Genomic DNA, 25,328 nt, shown 5'->3' on the forward strand with positions numbered 1-25,328 from the left:
GTAAAATGAAAATAAAATGTTCAGAAAATACCGGAGGTTTCTGTTACGAGTGCAGCAAGTCTGGTTCTGATGAGTAACATCTCTATTTTAGAAGGTAGATTAATGGCTTAGCTCTAAACAGGTAGCTGTAATACTTGTACATATCCTAGGTAATTAAAATATACCAAAGTTTGCTTTTAAGAATATCACATGAATGACATATGGTTATAATCTGATATACAGGCTACTGTAAGCATACAGTAAGATGGCTTGTAAGCAAGCCATTTTAAAAATAATTTTTATTATGTGTAGTTTCATGACCCGTATTCATTTCCTTGAATGAAGCTACTCAACGTAATTTTTGTTGTTGCACATTAATCAAAATGTGCCTGTGATAAATTAGTGGATTGTGCAAATAAATGTTCATATTACTGAGGGTGTTTGTCACTGTTTTCAGTCTCTCAGTCCATTGGGAAACAGGTAGTTTTATCTATGATAATGGGTTGCAGAGGGTACCAAATTCACTCTCTAATTCACACCAAGTTATGGGAGCAGAGACAAGGGAATAACATTTTTTTAAGACAACAAAAGTAGACAGTGGCAGAAGTTAAATATTTTGAGCTCTGGCCTAGTCCCAAACATGTCCATAATGCTAATGGCTAGATAATTCAGTGTTTTGTCTGCACTGCCAGAGAATGGCAGTTGAAGGGAAAATTAAAGTTAAAATAAGAACAAGCTCATCAAGCTTATGTAAAGATCATTTAGCCAAAGAATAGCCATTGTTTATTAGAAATAAGATTGAAGATGTCTGAGAGACAGAATCTGAAGACATCTCTTCTGAAGAGACAGAATCCACATACAATCTATGTAATATCAAGAAAATGGAATTAAATAGTTCAGACCATGCATCTCTCAAATCCAACAGTCCTTCAGATTAAACAAATACATAGAATCAGAGGCCCAAATTTCTACAGAATACTTTCATTTTCATTCTCCAGCCCAGTCCTACCCTGTCTCTTTAACTTCACAAACACATCAAGGACCTCTTAAGAGCTGGGGAAAACTGGAGCAGTATTATTGCTTCAGACAGAAATTTCATTGCTGACAGGTAGCAGCTTTCCAGGGTTTTGAAGTTGCTTTTCCCAAAGAAAGGTAGAGCAGCATTATTCCTTCAGAGTACAGCCTAAACATTTGAGTATTGTTTTTACTTATTGTCAGTAAAACAAAGGTGTCAAAGCAATGTACAGGTCACTACAAAATTCTCAGTTTTCACGGAGGGATTTTGTCTCTAGAATTAATTAGTTGGAGATTGCTTAAGTAGGAAATTTTCTTCCTTCCCAAAGTGCTAATCTTTTGTTGATGAAATGCTGGCAGCTATCTCTTCTAGAAACAGAAACTCAGATGTTAAGGAAATAACTTGATTTACATGAAACAGTGACATCTTTTGAAACATGCCACAACAATACAAACTGACTTCATGATTGCTGATAATTCAGACTGGCATCAGGGAAGAACATGTGAAAGTCTACAGTAAAAGTGTCAACCAAAACGTTAATATTAAATGATGAAAGCAAGTTACCCCATTATTGATCCTGCAAAAGCCATAAGCTTCATAATATGCACAGTGAGCTATGTGTACATAAATATCTGCAGATTTTGGGCTTGCCAGGTGTAAATCAAGGCAGTGAGCATTGGGTATTGCCAGGTTATAGATTTAATTCACCATATGGTGAACTATATAATTGACAAAGTACAACACAGCGATATTACTTGCAAAGCAGATTTAGTTGTAAAAATGAAAGTTCTCTGAGATAAAATATGAAATAATAGTAATAAAGTATTTTCCATAGGATTTTCAAATATAACATGCATATATAACGCAATGTTGTTACATTTTCTCAGGCACTTTGATAAAGTCAAAGTTAGGAGGGGAAAAAAGAATCCCGAAACAGACCATTCCTCTAATGTTTCTCAATATTCCAAAGAGTTTAGATCAATTCAAGTCCTCTTTCTCAGGTACGGGGCAAACATCACTTGCCAAACTGAGTTTAGATTCATCATGCTAAACAAAATTAGGCATGTAAAAAGAAATTTTCATATGATTTCCAACATACTAAGCAACCCATGCAGTCAAGCTTACCACAACCAAGAAGGACTAATTATGATAAAACTAGGAAAAAGAGAAGATAAGGAAAGAAGGCATACAAGAAATAGTTCAGGAACTAGTAATAGACACTCATACATAAATTGTTTAAGGATCAATTTGTATTTGTAGAACTGAGGAGTAACCTTTTTGCTTGTTTCTTTAATAATCCAGTTGGTCTAGAGTGAATTTTTCCTCAGGACTTTGTTTTCTGGCTGTGCTGACATCAAAGATAATCCCAAATGTTTAAATTGTGTGAACACTGCATAGGGAAAGTAGTTTGTGGTATAGCCAACATAGTAGGCAAAGGCAAATTTTGGAAACATTTAGGAGAATCTTGGCTTACTGAAGTGAATGGCACAGCTTCCAGTGGTTTCAACTGAAGTACAATTTCACCTTTGGCTTTTCAACAGTCTTCACCAAAAAAAAAAAAAAATCCACCACCAAAACAACCCACATTATCATCTTTTTATCTCTTAAAAGAACCATCAGAAATCTTAGTTTTATCCCTGTGTTTTCTCAAGAGCAGAATGGAAAATTCAGTTATACTTGCAAAGCTTTTTATTTTTTCTGGGGAAGGAGAAAGGAGGAATAAATATTTTCCAAGAGCAGCAAGGAACAATGAATGTCCAAGACTCAAAATACTAAATAAAATGTGGGTGGTTTTTGGTTTGTTTGTGTTTTAGGTTTTGGGTTTTTTGGTTGGTTGGGGTTTTTTTCTAATTGGCTTTTTTTTGAGGTCATGTTTTCAGTAGGATCAGAGAAGAGAAGCAAGATAGAACTTTTTATTCATAGATTAAAACCGCAGCTGCAAAAAATTGATAGGGTTTTAAATTGACGGTTACAGCATGAAACTGATAAGACTTAAATTCTATGGTTATGCTGAAGTTCATGAAAAGGACTTTTTTTACTTGTCTGAAATGATGAAATAGAGATTGCTGAAACTGGCAATAGATTATATTTTCCTCCAGATATAAATGTGGCTTATTTCTGCCCATTTGACTTTTGTTCAGTCTTTATTGCAGAATTTCATTTTCAAAACATTGAAGTGCTTGTTAAATTAACCTAAACCATCTGAATGTTGTTTTGTTGGACCAGGGTTCTAAGCCTGCAAGCACCATCTTTGAGGGGGAGACAGTGTGGTCTTTTAAGTTTATGCAGCCATGCTATTCCTGCTGAAATTACCAGCGATTCAAGGAAAAGAGTGCTTTTTTGTGATATGGACATAAGTCACCTCAGTAGTGGAGTTCTGCATGAGGAGGAAGGTGCTATTGGGTGGCCTTTACTTTCAGTTATTCATTTGTTATTTACCTGGTCTGGATTTCTGACAGGGCCCAAAAGATATGAGAATGTGTAAAGAGGAATTTTGGAGTTCTCAGCAGGGTAAACAAAGTTATTATAAGAATTATAATAACAACTATTATAAGAGGATTATATTGTGAGTTATAACTGCCCTATTAGCCGTCACTGTTCTTCACATCCTAAGTCCATCCTTGGTGGCAGTTGCAGCAGCAGGGCCAGCTCTGCATGAGGCTGTGCAAATGAGACCAGCTGCTTGGATATCACCTTTCTTGAACAGCTGGTGTGCATTGCCACTGGGAGAAGGCATAATCAAAGCGGGTAACAGGGCTATAGATGTCCTTTATTGAAACAGTTTTCCTGCCTGATTTTTCTGTTCCAAAAGCCTGTTCCTGCCATAATGATCATATGTTGTTCCAAGAACTGCTAATGCTATGCATTGACGTAAATTGAGTAAAAGAACAGTGATATTAGTATACACACACTTTTAATAAAGCATTTTTAAAGCCATCCTTTCATGACCTTTTATAAAGTATGTATGTATTTAGTGATTTCTAAGATGACTTCATGACTTTGGGACTATAATTCATTATTTTTGTCATGTGGGTGCATGTAAGAGTGGGTGGACCTAGTTATATACGTTTTCGTCAGCCACGAAGCTCAGCTAAAGAATGCAATTGCAGTATGCATTGGCAGAGTAAACTGAAGTGGAAGTAAGAAGCATGGTTAATAGCAGTAGTAAATGTGATATTGATCAAGCTTCAGGCTGGTGGTGTTTTGCCTAGGTTGTGTAGAACTTCTCTCGTTGATTTTGTTATTACCACTGCTAGCTAAACGAATGCTAGCATGAGTGTGACTGCTTGCCCTGTATTTGTTGTATGATTATAGCTCAAGAGACAGAAACTCGTTTATAGTCCTAGAAAGGCAAAACTCAAACATGCAACAAAGTAAAAGAAGAAAATTGACTTCTACAAAGAGTAAAGATACACAGAAGCAATTTTGCAAGCTAATAGGGTTAATACCTATCACTACAGACAAATAAACATAAAACATCTTATTTTAGCTTTTTTCTACCTGTTCACTTGGCATTTACTTTGTTTTCACTTTCACTTACTACATTGGCAATGTCTGGGCTCAGTATTCCAAGGCTGCCTTTTCACTTCTTTTTTCTTAAATAAGCCAGTTGTAAGTTTTCTTTTCGTGGCTTTTAAACTTCTCTTAATGAGGGGGAAAATACCAACAAACCAACCAAAAAACTTCGTTGAAAAAAATCTTTTTAACAGGCTGAAGTGATGAATACACAATGGTACAAAAATGTTTACAAAAATCTGCATGTTATAAGATGAGCATTCCTGAGCTTCTGTTCAAACCAAAGCAATTTTGCATTGTGATCAGACTTGGAGTGTCTGTTAGAATAAAAAAAATACTGCATGAAGGATTTAACAGAAGGCTTGGGCATTGAATCTTGCAAGCACTTACAGACATGATTGGATTTACGGAAGTGAATGATCCAATTGATTTCAAAGTATCATGAAACTGTACCTACAGAGCTTGATATAAGATCTTTTGAAGTCAGCATACGGGGAAAAAGAGAATGAAGCCTTTAAGTTTTTCCAGTTTTTTTGTTAATATATGAAAATAAGTTATAAAGTTCATGAATTTTCTTACAGGCAGCTACTGACAAACCCCATCTCCATGTCTGGCCTACAGTCAACAACATTGTCCCTATTTATATCTAGTAAGGAACTTGTTTCTTAATAGGCATGTATTTAATAGTTAATACTTTTTTACCTGTAACTCCTATTTATACATATACCTATGTGTACCTTATTTTATTTTAAAAGAAACATGACCTAAATATTTGTACTCTTCTGTAGATAGCAGGTGTATTTTACCAGCAGCATTATACTATCTTTCTGTTGATTCTCCGGTGAATTTTGTAATATTCATAGCTGTCAGTTTTTTAGGCTATCTGGTATTTTAGAGTGTCTGATCACCATTTAACACAAACTTTAAAACAACAGTTAAAGCTTTGAGTTTTTACTCTTCAGATAAACAGCAGCTGTATATTTAATTGACATGAGCTATTATCTCCTGAATTGCAGGGAAAGCACCTGTATTACATGGCATACAACTAGATTGCAATGTGGATTTAAATGGTACCCTCTCTAAAGAAATACCTTTGATTTCACACATTTGACATGATATAATCATATAAGATAACTGAAACCAGGGCAAGTCTTAATTTTAAAATGAAAATCTACAAAGTTTAGTGTGAAAAACTCCTTCTATTATGTGTTTCAAAGAAAGCTATCTTAGTAGAGCAAAGTAAAACAATACATGTGAATTGCTTCCTTTTTTAATACCACAAATAATTCGTATTTGAGAGAGATTGCTGAACAACATAATTGAATTGAAGAACTCTTGAGGATTCATAAAAGAAATGCTTGAGAACTTCCACAGTTACATTAGCTATGTAACATTTTCATAAACCTGCATACTCAAGATCATGCACTGCTGGAAATGAAGAATACCTTTCTCCGAAGCTGGTTCTTTCATAGCTGATGGTTCAGAAGTAAAAATATGTTTTTTCTTCAAGAGATGACTTTTCAAATGTCCTAAAGTGGTTGGTTTTCTAATATAAGCTGGTGTAGACCTTCCTGTTATTTAGCTAAATAATAAGTTTACAGGAATAAGAGCTAAGATTATGGGGGAGTTTTGAAACTGAAAGCTGTAAAGCTAAAAATCCCTTTTTTCTTGGATCTGAACACATCAGTTGGTGAAAATATGATTCTTTGACATAAATTCCACAATTCTTTTATTGCAGTAGGACCAGGAGGTTTTCATGAGCCCTATGATTTGGTTCATAATTTTACAGACCATTTCAATTCTTCCATCTTCATTTTAGTGCTTGTATTGCAAATAATCGCAAATAATCTAAGTACAAAACCCAAGAAACTCCTGACACCTTAACTGAGGCTAAAAGTTGTATGAATTTAGGTTAGGGCTGCAAGCGTATTTCTACATCAAAAAATCTCAAGATACTGACATGTTGGGCATGTTGTATGTGGAGCTATGGTTTTATGCAACTCCAGTAATTTTGTAAGAATTGTCTATTTATTGATTTAAAACAGGGGAAAATGTAGTTTGCCCGTCAAAATGGGGATCCAGCTAGCCTGTTACCCTCTGTGAGAAACCTATGATGCACTGCTTTTTAAAACAGCTTGTTTAAAGAACAGCAAGAAATCCTATAAAACAAGATGTTTATAACAAGAGGAGAAATTTTCTATATATGAACGATTTAAAATAATAGTATTTCTTATATTATGTTCCATATATTAGCATTCTATAAACTTAACGCTGCTTTTTTTAAACAGCCTTAGCATGTAGAACCAAAATATAAACACTCTGCTCAGTATTCTTTCTGCCACAATTAAGCCATTCCAAATTGAACTTCTGCATTTACTGTTGCATTTTCAGTTCAAAGGTTATTATTTCTTTCATAATTGAGTTTTACTGGTTTTGCATAATTTACATTAATTACAGTAATTAGTGGTAATATTACTCTGCTGAGCACATCTTCTCTGTCATGTACCCAAAAGCTGAGCTAGTGACAAATCATTGTGTGTATTGGAGAGGACAGATAATATAATATATATAGCTTATAAAAACTGTTCTTAAGTTTGTTAGTGATAAATTTTAATGGAGAACAAATAATTAGAACTATTATTGCAGCAAAAAGATCTTTATAATTCCATTTGCTTCTGCCTTCTACATTGAAAAATAATTTAATTTTTTCATAAACCATAATACTTTGGCTGCCCAAGATCTATATTGAATACTGGTAGACAGAGCTAGAATTGAAGACACATAATGTGTTTTCCATATATTTTTCTCCACAGTGTGTTCACAGAGGCTTAAGAAAGTAATAGGTAATACAGATATAAGTATGGTTTACCCAACATCTTGTTGGATTAGCATGTAGCAATAAAGGTAACATGTATGCATTGGCATGTCTTAATCCTTATTTACATGTACCAAGCCTACCATACCTAAGTATATTCAAAGTAATAAACCCTCAGACAGCACAGTCTTATCAAAGTGCTTTTGTATGCAGTCAGATGGAAGTTATTTCTTAAAATCCAGCAAACCTTTTGAACACGTCTGCAAGGCAAAGTTGCCATTTAAATATAGTCAGATTCACCCCTCGATACATACTTGCTTTTGCTTTTTACTGTCTAAGGCATCTTTTATTCCCTTCCATTTGCGATTTCATAACATGAGAAGAAGCTCATTGGAATATTTGGGTGTTGGTTATTTGTACTAGGATCCTGAGAGGGCAGAGGAATGTTGAAAAAAATTGAAAATCAAACGTGAAGATAATGAAGAAAAGCAGAATGTAAATGAAGTGGCTGAGGAGAAAGGGAAAAAACACGGGATCTGTGCAGCTGGTCTGAGTGACGAATAATAATTAGAGTAAAGAAGACAGGTAGTGAGGTAAATCAGAGCCTCATAAACAAAGAGTCAAGGTTTTAAGCAGGTAATAAAAGTTGAATTGAAGTCACTTACACAAATCTAGAGCCTTGTTTTCTTTTTTACTTCAGTTAACATTTTTCGAACCTGTTTTTGGGGAGCAGAATATACCGTCCATGGATCCAGGAGGGTTTAAAATACCATTATGTTGAAGAATTCTTTTTTAAGTCTTCTCCACAGCTTCTCTAATATTTGCTAAGCTGCTACATGGTAGCCTGTGCCAGGAGAATTTAGGGATTTTGATTATATTTTCCTGTTATTTTTCTGTTACTCTGTTATAATGTCATCTTAGTATCTTAGCAGTATGTTAGCTGTGTTTCATTTTCTTGATTTTCCTACTGGCTCCTTCTGCTGCTTTAAATATTTAAAACAAACACACTACCTTGGACACATTTTATGTGATTGTTTTATTCTATTCAGGAAAAAAATTATTGTGTGTAAAAATTTTGTGAAGCTGGGTCTGGCAGCTAGAGCCAAGCGTGATGGGAGCAGGTGCTCTACCAGCTTTTCCATACAGCTCTGCCAACAGAGCTTGCTTTAGTCCAGCCAAGCTCTTGTCATCTCATTACTGGCTGTCTCCTGGGCAGCCTGACAATGGGGCAGCTTTCTTCTACATTGATAAAGAGTGAATTGGACTAGATTGCAACTGTTTAACTCATTTCACTTGTGAAACGCGTTCACATGGACTTTTAAAGGGTGTCGTGCCCCTGAGGGCAGCAGTAGGCCTTAAATGCCCTCATCAGTTTCACCTGCTCCCCTTTCCATACACCCTGCCCTTCATCTAAGAGTATCCATTTGACCTTAGATCTGGGGTCCTGCTCCTTCCCCAGTCTGTGTCATAGGTGTGCCTGTCTCTGTCTCCTGTGTGGATAACAGACCTGCACTGTAGCCTTGTGTCTAGCCCTGCCTCCTACTGCTTCTGGTTGGGCTTCCTGGACACCCCTGGCCCTTTCCCTCACTGTGTCTAGGATGTCCTGCCATGCTTGGGCTCTGTGGGGTGGTGCCAGCTGATGAGGGTAAAGCCTGTGTTGCAGTCACTCTTGACTCCTGCTCATTCTCCTTGACAGAGCTGCCCTGCTTCTGATGCTCCTTGAGAGGTATGTCTTTGCACGGTCTCTAAAATTTTCCTGTAGTGTACAAAAAGCTCAGAAATGCTAGGGAACTTATACAGTCATCATTGCAATCTAGAAAAGTGGAAGAAACTTTCTATAGATAGATAATTAAAGCATATAATTTAATTTGCAATCTCTTAGGTAATTTTGAATTCATATGCTTAAATGACCGTCTCAGCATCACAAAAGTGCCCTGTGGCTCGAGGCAGAAGTTTAACCCTAATCCCCTTGTTTCCAATCTGTTCAGTTTGTGAAGTGCATTCTTATGAGAAAACAGGCAATTAAAAATTGTTAGTGTTGATTTTAGAAATGGCAATGAGAACTCTTGCAATAACTGTGTAGTTCAAGTTACGTGTATTCACATCTACTGACAAAACAGGCATTGTAACGTAGGAAGGAAAACCTTTTCTATCATACTTGGTCATACGTTTCAGTGGCTTTAATATAAAGCAAACTCACCTAATCTTTTCTCCTCCTGTGAAATCTAAACAAAGAAAATACTAGAGGAAAAATTTCTTAAGTATCTACTGTTAAGATAAGCTTGCATTGCCTTTTGGCTGCAAAAGGACACAGGCTCCACCTGATATACATTCACACTCTTTCTCTTCTCTTTTTCCGTCAATACTTGCTTCTTGCAACACAGTTACTTTGAACTTGGTATATTTTGTGCTTGGCTATTAATTATTCCCTCAAGAAATTAAATGCCTTGGAATCTAAACATGCAGGTTTTGCTCAGTCTTACAAAAGTTCATGTGCTCAAGAAGGGAATAAAAAATTAGGGCAGTACTTCATGGCTAATATTTTATTGCCACATATGTCTACTTAGTCTCACCTTTTGATATGCTTAGTCTTTGCAACAAAAAAAACACATGGTGAAATAAAACTAGTCTCCATGTTTATGTGGCCTTCCTGTATCCCTTCTCTCAACTTCACTGGAGAGATTGGTCTTCATCAACTGAATTATTTTCATTTTCTGTAAAGTTGCACGTTATTTGTTTAAGAAAACACAGCCGAAAGTCTCAAATGGTAGCGATTTCACACCTGCTACCCCAGACCAAAGTTTGTTAATTAGCACAAAAACAATGTTTCCAAACTCAAGTGTTCAGAAGTGCACTGTGTAGAGTCTCTAGCAGGTGTTCATCACAGGAGGTGCCTTAATGATATTTCTTAACAAGATTCTTTTAAACCATTATATTTTGAAATCTCTTATCATTTGCAATTTCATTTCTGACAGTAGAGTTTACTTTATTTCATATGAACCAGTGCCAAAATAGATGCAAATGCACTCAGATCTTTTTGTCTTAATTTCCTTTTGAAGATTTCATTTTTAATCAAAACTATCCTTTGTAAACCTTACCAATCTTCCATTTCTTCCCCAGAGGCCTTATCTGAGGTCCACTGAACTCCAAAGAAACTGTTTCACTGAATTGAAAGGCTTTGAATCAACTTTCAAATGCTACTTTTAATGTGGAAAACCAAGTAAACATCAGTACTTTTCCCCTTTTTTTAACAGTGCAGCAGTTGCTTTGAATGATGTGCATTCACTGAGACAATACAGTGCCTTGTTGAAGTCAGTTGTATGCTGAGTAATTGAGGACAATTATTTCTATCAGGTCAGAAAATAACCTTTAGTGTATCTCTGCTGTTCTATGTTGAACTGCTGAAAGGTAAATACAGTAATTTTTGTATTTTAGTAGCATTTTACTGTATACAACAGCAAAACTGTATTTCAGTAGGAAGTTTTTTTGTTTCATTTTTTAAAAAAACAGAACACTTGGACTTGCTTATAGACCTTGAGGAAAAAACCCTGCACTTATAAAAGTTTAAAAATCATATCACTGTAGTACAATCCCTGTGGCAGCATAGTGGATCTGCAGTTGTCTGTTGTGCTATATGTGGTCAACTTGGAGCAGCTGTTGTGCTAGAACATAGACAAAGGCTTTGCATAGACAAAGCCTACCACCTCCTATACTGATCTTGCTTACTAAATAATCACAGATTTTTGTCAGTGAATGATGTGGTTCTGTCCTTGCAGCTACCTCAGCCCAAAATTCCTGTGTATCAGGTACCATGCTGACAAAAAATGTACCTACAGACTAAACATTGTTATGCTGTGTATACAATGTTCATACTGAGGTCACCTGGGAATTCAATTGCGTAGAACAAGAAAATAATTTCCTGCCTAGCTCTATGGAATCTGTTTACATTTAGGTTTAACAATAAAATATGAATATAGCAATTGAGTTACCCTTAAAGCATTTTAGGAGCATGCTATTGCGTCTAGCAGAGCACTTTGACTTTTGTTATTCTACAACTTTATTTTGAATTTGGGTGTTTTAGGACATGCCTGACAGCTTTAAAAAGATAACATAGCAACAGCAAATCTATTATCTGTAGTATGAACATATTTAAGCTTTATTTCTCATAGCATTTCTCTGTTCAAAAGTGTGTTAAGGGCACGCATTACAGAGTAGATTGGAATCAACGCATCTCAGTTGATCTTTATCATATATGTTGAGCTTATATTTGTAAAAAACGTTTACATTCTAAGAAGAAAGGGGTGGAAAGCAGCTTTAGTTACTTTTTCAGTTGCCAAACTGACCAATTGACAGATGACTAAATGACATGAATTTAGAACTTGGTAGATACCTTATACCAAGCAATAGTCATTAAACATTATTCCCATTTTCTATTTACAAATCTTTTCACAAATAACTTTATTTTTACAAATCTTACATATGTAACCCTTTTCAGTTTCTTCTGAAGCACTGACATTTCTTTTAAGAGAAATTTTTAATAGATAGCTTTTTCATCTTTATTTGTAAACTGCTTGCTATAACAAGCAGCTAGTCATGTTTGTTGCTGGTATCATGGGATATTGATTTTGCTTCTGGAGTAGTTCACTCAGGTGTTTTTTTTCAATAATAGAAAAAATATTAATCTGTGATAACTTATTAGAAGTTCTATCACTAGAAGGATTGAAAAAGTAAAACCAAAAAAAAATTAATAACACTTTGGATATCCACTGTTACACTAAACATCACTGAAGTCCAGAGTATCAAGAACATGGATGATATGAGATTATCTGTGCCTGTAAACATTGGCAAGGCCTACTAGTGTCTTCAGATCACCTTCTGGTTTAATCAGTGTTAACTTGGAACAAATACAATGGGAAGATAAAAGCCATCATTACAGTTGACCTTTGTGTAATTTCATTTCATGATGACTTTTTTATTCCTTCAGTTCTAACTATGCAATTAATAATAGAAGAGATAAAGGGCAAACGGTTTCCTGCCAATAACCTGAGGGTCAGAATTTGAGGCAAATTAGATAATGAACAAAGTCCCCAAAAGACCCACAGTGGAAATGGAATTTAAGAAATAATAAAAGACATTCATAAAAATATGCAGAGGAACTGGAAGTACTTAGGAAAAAGCAGTAGTCTTTCAAATATAGGTACTGACACTGTTAGAAGCCATAAATGACAATGTAAACCCATCTTCAGGGAAACAAAGTCTGCAGTCTGTTTTTGAAACATTCACATTTGTTCTAATTACAGATGTTGCACAAGTGGTTTTTGTTTTTAAAATCACAATAAAACATCAAGACAGGAGCATTTTTGTAACAAATCACAGCTAATGTGGTTTTCTGTAAAAACAGTAGTTAGATATTATCAAGTTCTATGACTTCCAGTTACAAGCCCTAAGGTCTTGATAATTTCCTTGGTTAAGCAGAGAGAAATAGCTTAGCTGGAGTCCTAGGAAGCAATGACCTCAGTTTTAAATCATACCATATGGCAGCAGGAGAATGTTGGGAAAATACCAGTATATTCACTACCTGGGAGTTTTTTGGTGTGTTTTTTTGGGGAAGGGTGGTGTTTATTTTTCAGAATTCATTCCCTTTTTTGTGATTATGAGGGTTTACATTGCAAGGAATAAATCATAGCAAACACAGGTGTGTTACTTGCTAAGTGAAAATAAACTGACAGAAGACAAGGTATGTAGCCAAATGTGTTTATACGGCCATGACAAAATAATCTTACAAATCAACTTCTTGGCACAGATGAAACAGAACAGCTCTGTTGTCTTCAATGAAAGTATATGAGTTTAACTGTCTCTCTTGATTTTTGTAATTCTGAAATATGACCGCATGCAAGTTTGATTTTTAGTGAAGTTTCAGAAAACTGGTAATGTACAAAAAGCCTAGTGTTTTGTTTACATAACTATCAATTATTCTGTTTATTGCAGCAAACTTAACAGGATCAGAATAGTATTTGTTTGCAGAATAATATGATATCTGGTCTGATAAATTACCTAAGACAAGCTGGTGTAAGTCTATTCAATTCTGCTCTTTTACTGACCAAGGAAATATCAGTGGGAAGTACAGTTTTGCCATAATTATGTGACATGGCACTGCTATAGATAAAGTTCAAACACATCACCAGGGATGAGTCTGATTATCCAAGCCCTAAATCATTTCATTTAGATTCAGTTCAGAGTAAGTCATGTTATCAGATTTCTAACAAATGATGGGGTGGGAGATTGATTTGAAGTACCTGACACTTGAAGGTCAGCTGTTGTCCTTCTGTTTTATATGTCTATGAAATATTTTACAGAATGTCACCGTAATCCCATAAACCCAGGTCCCTTTTCCTACTGTGGAAAAGGGACATGGTAGAAGGGAGACAAAAAAAACAAAACACCTCTCTGCTGTCCTAAGGCATGGAAACAAAGTTTTACTTGGTCTTTATTCTTCATCCATTGCTCACTGGCATCTGCACTGTCTAGAAAACTGCATTAACACTTGCAGTTACTGCCTGAGCTGAATGCCAGACACCATGTGAACTCGCAGAACTTAATCAGCAATCAAGATGTATACCAAATATGTGGAAAGCAATTACATTATAATAATGCAATACAATAAATTAAGGTCATATTGACTACAATGAATTTGAATAATTTAATACCACTGAAAACCAATATCACACACGTATTGAAACATTCATTACAATAAATGGTTTTGGCTATGTAAAAATCTTATATCATTCAGTATGAATATTAACAGCCTCTATTTCCCAGACAGCTAGACAACGATTAGAGATGATGATTTTTTGTGTAATACAGAAATTATGTTCTTAATGGCAGTGAAGTTTTTATTGCAGTGAAGATATAGAAAAGAGATTTATACTAGCAATTATGAATTACAGTATGGTATAGTGTACAGGACGGTTTCTCTGCAAGTTAATGTTGTTAAGAAAATTGAATTCAGTATTTTTTGAAGGAGTAGCAATGTTTTTCATAGCCTGTTTCTTTTTGTTTTGCTTTAAAAGTAAAGAAATAAAAGCCACACAGTTGGCTTTAAGACAAAAACAAGCAAAAGTGAACAGAGATAGTATGGCTAGTGATGTAAAAAGAGAGGTGCATATTCGGTTGAGGTCTTTGAGAAAAGTATTTCTAAGTGTCTTACTGTGTTTGGGTCTCAATCACTCATCTGTAAAAAAAGAATGGTACAGTTTGTTTACTGTGGGGGTTTTTTGTGGTTTTGTTGGGTTTTTTTCTGTTTGTCTTGTTATGAGCTGCTTTGGACAAAGCTTGTCTTTCTGCAGTAGAGCTACAGAGTGGTCCAATGTTGGCTGTTATACTCTAATAAAAAATGAAATATGCTTTCTTCAAATTTCTTTACACTTTAGATACAAGTAAAGAAAAGGTTTTATCAAATATTCTAGAAAAGATAAATTATGTTTCCTGGACTGTGACCCTGTTATAGTTTGACACTTTTGTAACCTTACTGACGGAGTGGTACTGAATCACTTTTATATTGTGTTCTCAAGAACTTATGGTGATATGTGGACAACAGTAGATATTTCCTTCATTAAGCACTTCAGAAAGTTTAACAGGATACTTAGTTCCTTGATTTCCTGGTCACCCTTAACAGATTTATAATTGCAGATGTTCTAATGGACAAATGGTTACTCTTTGTCATCCCAGGAGTAGATAAGTGTTTAATATTGGTTTGACTCCAAGTAGAGTTAAAGGAGAAAATCGCTATAGTTTTAAACCTAGGCAGACATTGATCCTTGGGCATTTGGGTGATTTATAAGGTTTGCTAGATTATGCTTAGTAAGGCGTAATATCAGAAGGACACATTATTTATATACATTTAATTTCTAGTATTGACTTATGGTAACCAGCAAAACAAAATGCACTTTAAGATGTGAATCTTAGTTACTTTTTACAGCTGCATGACATGACAGTATCAGAACTGTTGTAAACTGTGAGTTTCATATGTATCACAATAAGAAAGTGAGCACAGCCGATGTTTCTGAAATCCATAGAGAATTTTGGAAACTCTGAGAGTGTATGAGAGGATACTACTTCCAAATATATGATGTCTCATTTAAAAAAAAACAAACCAAAAACAAACAAACAAAAACAAAAACCAAAACCAAACCACAAAGCAACTAGAAAGATGTATCTGCCTTACTGCCTTAGCAAACATTTTATGTTTGTAGTTGGGCTACGCATAAAAGAGTCTTTACATTCATTTTAAGCACAACTGACACTTGTAATTTGTTATAACTATTGTGCTATTGTACTGCTCAGGATGTAAATGTATAAAACACAAGGCATATCTCAAAGAGTGTAATAGTCTAAATATATAAGAGAATATTTCAAAAATTAAGTTCATGCATAGAAAAGTTAGCTGACTTGACAGTTTTGAACCTTAGTCTTCTGGACCCCAGCCTACACTTAACCACAGCACTCTCATTTTCACTGTTTTTGGAGATATTACCTGATAGTTATGATATGTTTAGACAGTGCAAGTAAATTGAAGTATGAAATGGGGGCCTTACAGTCTCATAGTATAAATTTGCTTCTGGTGTAGGTCCCCTGTACCATTCAGAGGTATCTTGAGGAAGGCTTGCCTCATTTCAGACTACATTCTGAACTATAATGTGAAGTGTTTTCCACAGTTGAACTCTTACATTTATTGCTCTTAAAAAGTATTGCAGTGTTTAAATTTACTTTGGAGGTTTACTGCAATACCAGTGCAATACCTAGGAGTTAATAGTATATTTAAAAAATAAAAATAAAAAATTGATGTTGAGACAGTGTGAGATCTAGAGGGATTTTTCTGTGCTTTTGAGATCCTAAAGATTTTGAGGGACAGAAACTGATGACTTAAAGCAGAGATTTTGACTTCTGCTTAAAAAAGCAGACGTTATTTAAGCGGAGATAGTAGTGTATTCACATATAATGGTCTAGAAACGTAAAAATGACAAATGTCATAGCTGAAACTCTAATACTGTGTTGATACTATCATTTGCAGAAGAGAAAGAATATAAGAATGTCAAAGTGGATCAAAGAGCACCCCACTGTAAAGGCACGTTCTCTTGGAGAAAGATTGGTTGAAGCAAGACAATTAGAAAGATTCTCAGCCTTGTTATGTTCCCTTTTCTAGTATAATGATAGGCCAGTTTTGCCTCCCTTTTCCATATTAGGATTTCTCTAGGGACAATACTTTGAGGAAAAATAATATTTTTATTAACATGTTCACAATCCTGTTAGCAAGCCAACCTACCATTTCCTTATAAACGACTAACAGATCTCACTTGTATTTTGCTTCTTTTTTATCAGTATTATTATTATGAATAAATAGTGGATTAGAAATTCTGAGATTTTCATAACTGAAGCTGACTGTGGATTGTTGAGAATAACAATTATTTCAATGGCAGTGTCAGCCAATATGACACTGTCGTGAAAGCGTAAATGTGTTTGTGCATCATCAAACTGTCATTTTGACAAGATTTTTTTTTTTTCCAGAGACACTTATGGTAATAAAATATATGAAATGTATGTTAAGTAGCTCTGTGTGACGAAATTTTCAAATGGAGGCACTTAGCAGACTTATCAAAACTTAAAAAAACATGCAAGCTCTTTTCAGGAACCTTGAACTTGCACAATGTTTTTATGTGTGTTTATGTACAGAACATACATACACATGTGCATGTTAGTATGTGTCTATATATATATATGCATTAAAAATAACTTAAATACAGGACACAGACCTGAAGACAATTTTTTCCCAGGTTAGAGGTTTTTAGATCTCTCTGTATAATTGGATGATTCCATTAGTTTTGCTGCCCTTTCATTTTTCATCTCATTTGCCATTATTTTCATTTTACTAACAATATTTTCATTTTCTTTACTAGGAATATTATTCCCAAGTAAATATGCATAACACATGATTCTCATTACCTTTTAAATTATTTAGCTCTTAATTTAAAAAAAAACCAAACAACACTTTCCAATGTAATAGTTGTATACAAGTCCATTACTTTGTATAGCCACATTAAAACACAGCTCTTGTATAGACTACACTTATTTTTTTAAATTAAAAGCAAGATAGAGTACTTCTAGTAGACAACTTCGGGTAAAGGCAAGAAACAAAAAAAAAATTGAGGTCTAGGTGGTAAAAAGCTGTCACCTTCTCTGGATTTTTTTTTAACTCTTCTACTAGAAGAGTTTTACTTATAATGAAAAATAACTATACTGTGTACTGATCTCTTCAATATATGTAAGAGGGTTTGGACTGATCCAGTGATAGAAGCAGTTACTTACATGAAGAAATTGCATGTTTAATTTATGTTATCACCTGATCTTACGAAAGTTTGAGATCTGTATCAATGTTGACCGTCTGACAGCACTAAAGCACTAGTCTCTGAGTAAAACCTACTTTAAGATCAGAGGGAAACTGTCAGATAGCAGTCATCTATCACTTACTATAATAGCTGTAGTAGAGAATCTTCCCAAAATCTAAGCCACTTACATTTTTTTGTATTATCTACCATTATTTGACAAAAGTCACAGAAATTCATTGTGGATATGTATGAATTCTAATCCTGTTGCATTAGAATGCTCTCTTACCATTTTCAAATTCTATTTAACAAGATGTGATGAATGACATATATTGGTGCATGAGATTTGCTTCTTGAGTGTGTATGTATGTTTATTACAAATGTTTAAAACAGACATTAATTTGGATGCCATTTACAATTGTTGGAATTCAAGTTATTTTGATTGGTTTTGCATTTTTTTTTGAAAAAGAAAGAAACAAAAAACCAAACCAAATCAAAAAACAACAAAACAAAACAAAGCACAAAAAAAAACCCCAATCAAAAAAAAAAAAAAAACAAAACACAACCAAAACCAACAAAGCCCAAATACCTAATAATTGTAGAATAGCAAACATGAACAGCAAACAAGATGTGGAGTTTTGTGGGCTAGGAACATAAAAGAAATAACAGCCACTATGCTTGTAGCCTAAAGTAGGAGAAAAAGTAAGATTAAACAAACTGAAAGTCATTTGCTTAATGTCACACAGGTATTAAGTACAAAAGAAGTTAGCTGGGAAATTGTGTAGCTGTGCGTCATTCACTGTCAAATATGCAACATTTGGTGATAAAATGTGACTTAAACTTTTTGGGCAAAATCCTCAAACAAAAATTTTTTTAAATCCAGGAAAGCAGTTTAGCACAACCTAGTGTGCTCCCTTAGCTCAGTGACTCAAGGAGCCCAAGCAAGTTATGACAGAGAAGAGCTGAAGCGGAGTTCAGCATTGGGCCTTAAATATGGGTCTGTTCTGGAGTCAATCACTCACAGCTTTAACAAAGAAAAATATTTGGGATTTTGATATTTTAATTTTCTTAGTCACTTTAAGATTGTGCTTTTTTCAGTGTATATTAGGATAAAACTGAATGGTTATGTTCTTAATAACTTCACTATTTTATGAGTTTCAAAATTATTTTGGAAATTAGGATGTTTTCAGCTCACAAAACAAAATGTTTCCCAAATATTCTTGAATATGTGAGCACACCTTTTTTATTAAGGATTTATGTAGGTTTCAGAATCTTCTCAGTGCTTTAAAACATACTCTGAAAGTTGTCCCCATAAAAATGTCAGTCAGAATAGGTTATTCTTTTCCATTCTGATCTTCTGATTAATGTAGGTCATCACAGGTGATACTGGCATTTAACCTAATAGGTTATGGCTGAAGTAGTATATATTTTTTTTTTTAATCTCAAAAAGAGGCAGCTATCTCAGAAAGTGAATGAGCAAGACACTCATGTTTTAATTTTAGCCGAGGAGGTTTGTTTAAAGGTCACTTAAAGCTCTTGTATAAAGATATTGCCTTATACTGTGGTGACATACATATGCAAATACAACTGAGTTGAATGAAGACTTAATTTTGCTGTATTATAGAAGTCATATAAATGGTAATAAAGGGAACATATTGTGCTTTGTTTTTCTGGAATTAGTCTTGGAGTTATCACACACAAATAATGATGATGTCCCAAAAAAGGCAATTTTATATTGAAAATTAGTTCAGTAAAACTAGATGTCCTGAAGCACAAATAAAGTTAAATAAAATTAAATCTAAATTATCTAAATCTAAATTTGATTAATGCTTGTCAGATAGGGAAAGGAAAAAAAGTGAAAAAGAAAAATTTCTTCATTTGCGAGAAGTATCAAACATATGGACAATGGGACAATTCCAGTAAATTAGCAGCCTGGTTAATTCATTAAGAAGTCATCGCTTGGGTAATTGCTGAAACTGAAAATGTTGACAGCCTATTATTGAAATCTCCATAGGATGCTAATGTTGAGTTGAGGGACTTTTCTGTTAAGCTGAATGACTCTCTAGAGTCAAAGGATGTTGGCTGCCACCCTTTAGTTTGCCAGGAAAGTGTTTTTAGCATTAAATGATAAGACTGTAAGGAAGACGTTTAATTTATAAAAGGCTATGTTGACGTCAGCCTGAGATCTAAGTTTTTCAGAAATGGGATGCTAGAAATCTATAAAACTTTGTCTTTGAAAAGTTAAATTGGATTCTGCATCTAGTGCCAGGAATAATCACATGTATTTTTAGTTTGATGGAATGTTTTTTTAAAATATCTGTGAGATAACTTCATGATGACAAATGCTGGGATTGTGCAAAATGGGCCCCTCCTAAGAGGAAGTATCAGTTATCTGAAATCCAACTATACTCTTAATACAGCTGCTTTACTTCCTTATTCTTGCCATTTGCATTAAGCACCATCTAGCAGCCAAAGCCACAGCAGTAGATACTCTGCAACCAAAAAAATACTACAGGGGTTTGTTTTTTTTTTTATATTGTGTTATTGATATCTATCATTGTTGCATGTTTCAGTTTTCTGTTCACATGATTCTTTATATTGTTATATATCTTTTCGATTGCAAACCTGACATTAAACTGCAATGTATAAGGCAACTCCTTAATTGGAGTCCATTTGAATTTGGAATTGGACTCCAAATTTCCAAATCCATAAGTACAGTAGTTGTCAGAACAAAGTTTGAGAATTAATATATTTCTCTATAAATCATGCAGATGTATCTGATAGTGTAATCTTCCATCATATTGATCTCTAATGATCAGCTCTTTCCATATTTCTCTTAACCACAGGTCTACCCAGAATAAATAGCAAAATAACAGTTACATTGTCCAGTTACAAACAGTCTCCAGTATCACAACCCCTCTTCTTTTTTCTTTCTTTTTTTTTTTTTTTTAACACCAAATATCTTCAATGTCTAGGAAGACACTTTTTGGATTAAAAATAAAAAATAAAAAAAAAATAATCAGCACAATGGTATTAAAAAAAATATGATTAAATATCATATAGCATTGCAGTTTAAACAGAAATTTCTTGTGTAGCCACATTTACAGGATGATCAGGTTTGAGAGACTCTAAAAATCATTTTAAGACTTAGTGCTAGTTTTTTTTTCTTCTGAAGTTATCCAGCCCACTGAAAAGTAATCTCCCCAAGAGATCAATACTTCCCTCAGCGTGCTGATTGAGTTAGCCTTCCAAAGATAAACAGAAGAAAGTAAAAACAGCAGACAGCTTGCAAATCCAACTAGGCCATAAATGAGTCAACATGTCCATTAAAATGCATTGACTTTCCATCTATTTACATTTATAGGTAAGTGCAGATTGCAAACAGGAAATTGTTAAACAGGTGACACTAATTATGCCCCACACTACCATGCTGTAAGCTATTTTTGCACACTGCTTCCTGGACTTCATTTTTGGAATTCTTTCCATGTAACAAATGCAATTTTGTCTTAGATGATGTTTGACAAAACTTGCATCTTACCCGGAAGAATACTATTAGTAAATTGAACATATAATTCAGAGTATGAACTTCATAAGATTGTATATTCTTGTTTCTGCATGTAAATGTGAGTATCCATGACTTTTCCATCTGTAGTTGCTATTAGCTCATGGTTCTGAAACCTGTATTCGCAGAAAAAACTTAGGGATCTAACTACGTGGGAATTATTTCACAATTTTAATTACAGTGTTTTGAGAAAAACTCAGGCCTCTCAAGGCAACATGGTTCTTTCCTATTTAGTATGTTCTTTCCTATTTAATGAGTACACATATCAAGGCCTTACTCTTACAATGGCACGTGGACATGACATTCCATCTAGTCAGAATTGGTACCCTCTATGCTTGTCACATTGGATCCAAAATGCAAAAGCCATAGGTGTATAAAATGTGACATTAACAGACGTATTGCTCTCAGAAGGCCTTAGTAGGTAAAGGAAAAAAAGTCTTACGTAAACTGTTCTGATCTGCAGCTCTTGATCACTTGTAGGTTTTTTCTGGTGTCTCTGTACCACTCATATAGATAATCAGAAGAAGTATTTGGTTTTCTTCTCATGTTACAGCCCTGGGTCATTCTGAACTATGTGCAGAAGGCAGGGATTTGTCACCTGACCCAATATGGCTGACATACAGCATTCCCAAACTTAGCATCCGTCGTGATACCTGATGTAGGATCAGGTTGTATAAGCTGAAGTTCCCTTCCTTGTTAATGAAAACTGGCTATCCTAACTGAATGGATAGTAATTATATATTACATTCCATAAAGTAACAAGTGAAGTGATTTCAAATGGCTTAATTCAAATGGTGAATTATTTAATTCCTAGAGGGTGTGTTTCCTTCCTTGTTAATGAAAACTGGCTATCCTAACTGAATGGATAGTAATTATATATTACATTCCATAAAGTAACAAGTGAAGTGATTTCAAATGGCTTAATTCAAATGGTGAATTATTTAATTCCTAGGAAAAGGAGTAATGAATTGGCTGTCTATATAGGCTCAATTACCACCCAAAATTCAGAATAAGATCTTGTTAATTATTTCCTCACTGCCTTACTATTTGCATTTAGTGAAGTAGTGAAATATGAGATATAATTTGAAATTATTAGTACGTACCCAAGTTGCATGTGCCCTCCTGAACACTGCCGTGCTGAATCTACTCTGATGTGGAGAGGAAAGAAAACAGTCAGAAGAGGCACACATCTGAACTGAGTGACATACATGAATCCCAGTAAAATAACAAACGGGATAATAACCTTATCTAGTAAATGTTACTAAAATGCTGCTGACAAAATTCTTATATATTTCCTAATAGATCATTATATTATAATCCAGTGTGTGCTGGATCACTAGGTGAAATTCACCGTGGGAATAAAACTTCCATGGATTGCATATGGACATTTTGAACTTGATCACTGGATGTTGCTTTCTGATTTGGGATTTAGTGGTTTAAGTATATATAATATTTATTTCAAATAGTAAAAACTTAGTTTTATGGGGAATAAACATTAAGAATTAACAAGTGTGATACAACACTAAGTTTAAATCTCTCTTGGGTATAGATTTTACTGAAATATGCCAAGCTTAAAAAACTAAATAGAGAGGGAAAGTATCACTTTTTTCTCGAAAGAAAAATATTATTTTAACTGTATGCTTTGTGTTATAAATCTTGAACCTGTGTCAGACTTCTACTGAAAATAACGTTTTTACAATAACTATAAATGTTATCGCTTTTGTGATGAGTGGAAACACTGCAGCTATCCATGAGCTACTCTCAGACAATCCATCGGCTGCATACATCTAAAAATCTTTGAATGAGAAAAGCAGCAAGTCTTTTAAATGGGAGGCTTGCTTAACTGCTCTCTGTTACAGAATGTCCTGTAGTGCAAAATTGTCAATCAGTACTTAAATAGGGACATTAATTAGCTCAGAATAGCTACTCATTTTTGGTTGATTATTGTTCCTAATGTTTTATCGTTAGATAAATTATGCATGAATTATTATGGTCGTCCTTTCTTTGGTTCTAAGGAAAGAATAATGTCTGATAAGTGACCGGTCTTACGAGTTATCTTCATTGATTGTTGTATAGCGTTTTGTATTCCACCAGCTCCTTTCACCGTTTCTCGAAGGAGATGCTGACATATCATGGCAGGTCATTGTAAATAATCATTAGACAGTAAACGCTTTACATTTGACAGTGTCAGCTTGAATACCTTACAGGATCACTGTCATGATGAAATGTGAGAGAAAGGAGATACTTTTCATATAAAGTACACCTTAAGTGATGTATTTTCTTGTATTTCTACTATTATGCCTGAAGATCCCTTCTAAAGGGACATTTTAACCTGCCCACTGAAGAGGGGGGAAAAAGTGTAGCAGTTATATATTTAGATCGGTGTAGATCAGGTATGTAATTTCCTTGACTGGCCCATTGGTCAAAAGCAACACAGAATTTTTGTAATGCAGACAGAAGTTTTGAGTATAGCATAACATAGTGCCATGGTAACTTAGGGAAAGAATATAAGCATATAATATAAGACCCTGCTTTTAAAAAGTAACTGGTATACTAGTTAGGGAGCGTGCATTAATTAAACAGAATATTGCATTCCTTCCTGTAACTAAGGAAAAAAAACACCACACAGCCCACAGTTCCTCAGAGCTTGATTTGCTCTAAGGAGCTGTTTACGGGGCAGCTCATGTTAGCTACCTGTCCATTATATTTTGGATCATATCCTGCATTCTAAATGGGCTGTAAACACCTGATTTTTATTCTTTCTTCAGTCCAGAAGCAGCTAACTCTGATCATTACTAAGAACTGATAGTTCTTTTTATGTGTACTAATGCAAATGGGTTTCTCATAGCAGTGTGAAGAGCACACATCAATTTGCTTTCACTATTTTCAATAAATGTTTATAAATTAATATAGACAGTGATAGATATAAACTAATATAATAAAAGAACCTGGCAGGAAAAATAAAAATATTGCCTAAATTCTAAACAGTGAGTAGAGATTTCTTGCACAACTCTTGTACTTTCATCCTACAACTTAATATTTTTTTTTCCAAATTCACTGCATTAATTAATGAACTGGTATAAAATAGTCTTCCTGGGTTTCTTGCAGATTGCAACTAAGAACACACGCCTTTTGCTCAGAAAAAATATAGGACAGTATCTTGTTTTTATATACCTTTTCTCCTGAGGTTATTTCTACCAGCTAGCTCACTATATGTACATGAGCTAGAAGGTGCAGATAATGTTACCGAGACAATACCACCACACAAAAAGTACAACTAGGGTTTTGCATGTCTAGTCAAATAGGAAAATTAATCCACTAAATTTTCTTCCAGGTAAAGAAGTTAAATAAGTACATAATACCTTTAACGCAATCTCACTATGATTTTGTCTTCTCTGGAACTGAATAAGAAAATGCAGTAAATGCTTTGCATGGAGCTAGAAGGCGAGTTGATCAAAAATAGTTGGCAACGTGTGATGTCAGTATTTCTTGTTTGTAGAATACATAGAGAATTCTGTACCTTTCCATAACACTGTGCTCAAAAAGCTGTGCTTTAATTTTCTACTAGCCCATTTGGTTTTAAAATAAATGTTTCTAGGCTGGAAGGCTATGTTTTGTTCAGAAATTTTTTAATATATTTTAGAGCATCTCTTATGTATAAATACAGACTTGAGCTCATTTTGGAAGGTGTGAAGTTGTACTAACATTACGTTAGCGTAATAGTGTGCTAATGTCAATGCTATTTGTGGACTAAAACTGTCTTTTGTCTGATCAGCTTGGATGACAGGTGGTAAAGTACTGATCCATTCGCTTCCATTCATGTCCTTACTCAAAACGCGGTTGCAGAAATGTATTCAGTGAAAAATCACTAATTTAGGAGTAAGGGTGAATAGAAATTAAGGCTTCCTATCGAGGAAAACTTCGGTGTTCTGGTATTTATTTTTGTTAGAACAATAATAAGTCTTTGACAGTCTTCTTGGGCATAAGGCACACAGGTTAATTAAGAATATTGTGTGGACAATAAGGACACTGCTGTTTCAAGTTTGTGCTCTAGTTGATTTA

The sequence above is a fragment of the Calidris pugnax genome, unplaced genomic scaffold (genome assembly GCF_001431845.1).
Source record: "Calidris pugnax isolate Ruff unplaced genomic scaffold, ASM143184v1 scaffold63, whole genome shotgun sequence".
NCBI lineage: Eukaryota > Metazoa > Chordata > Aves > Charadriiformes > Scolopacidae > Calidris > Calidris pugnax.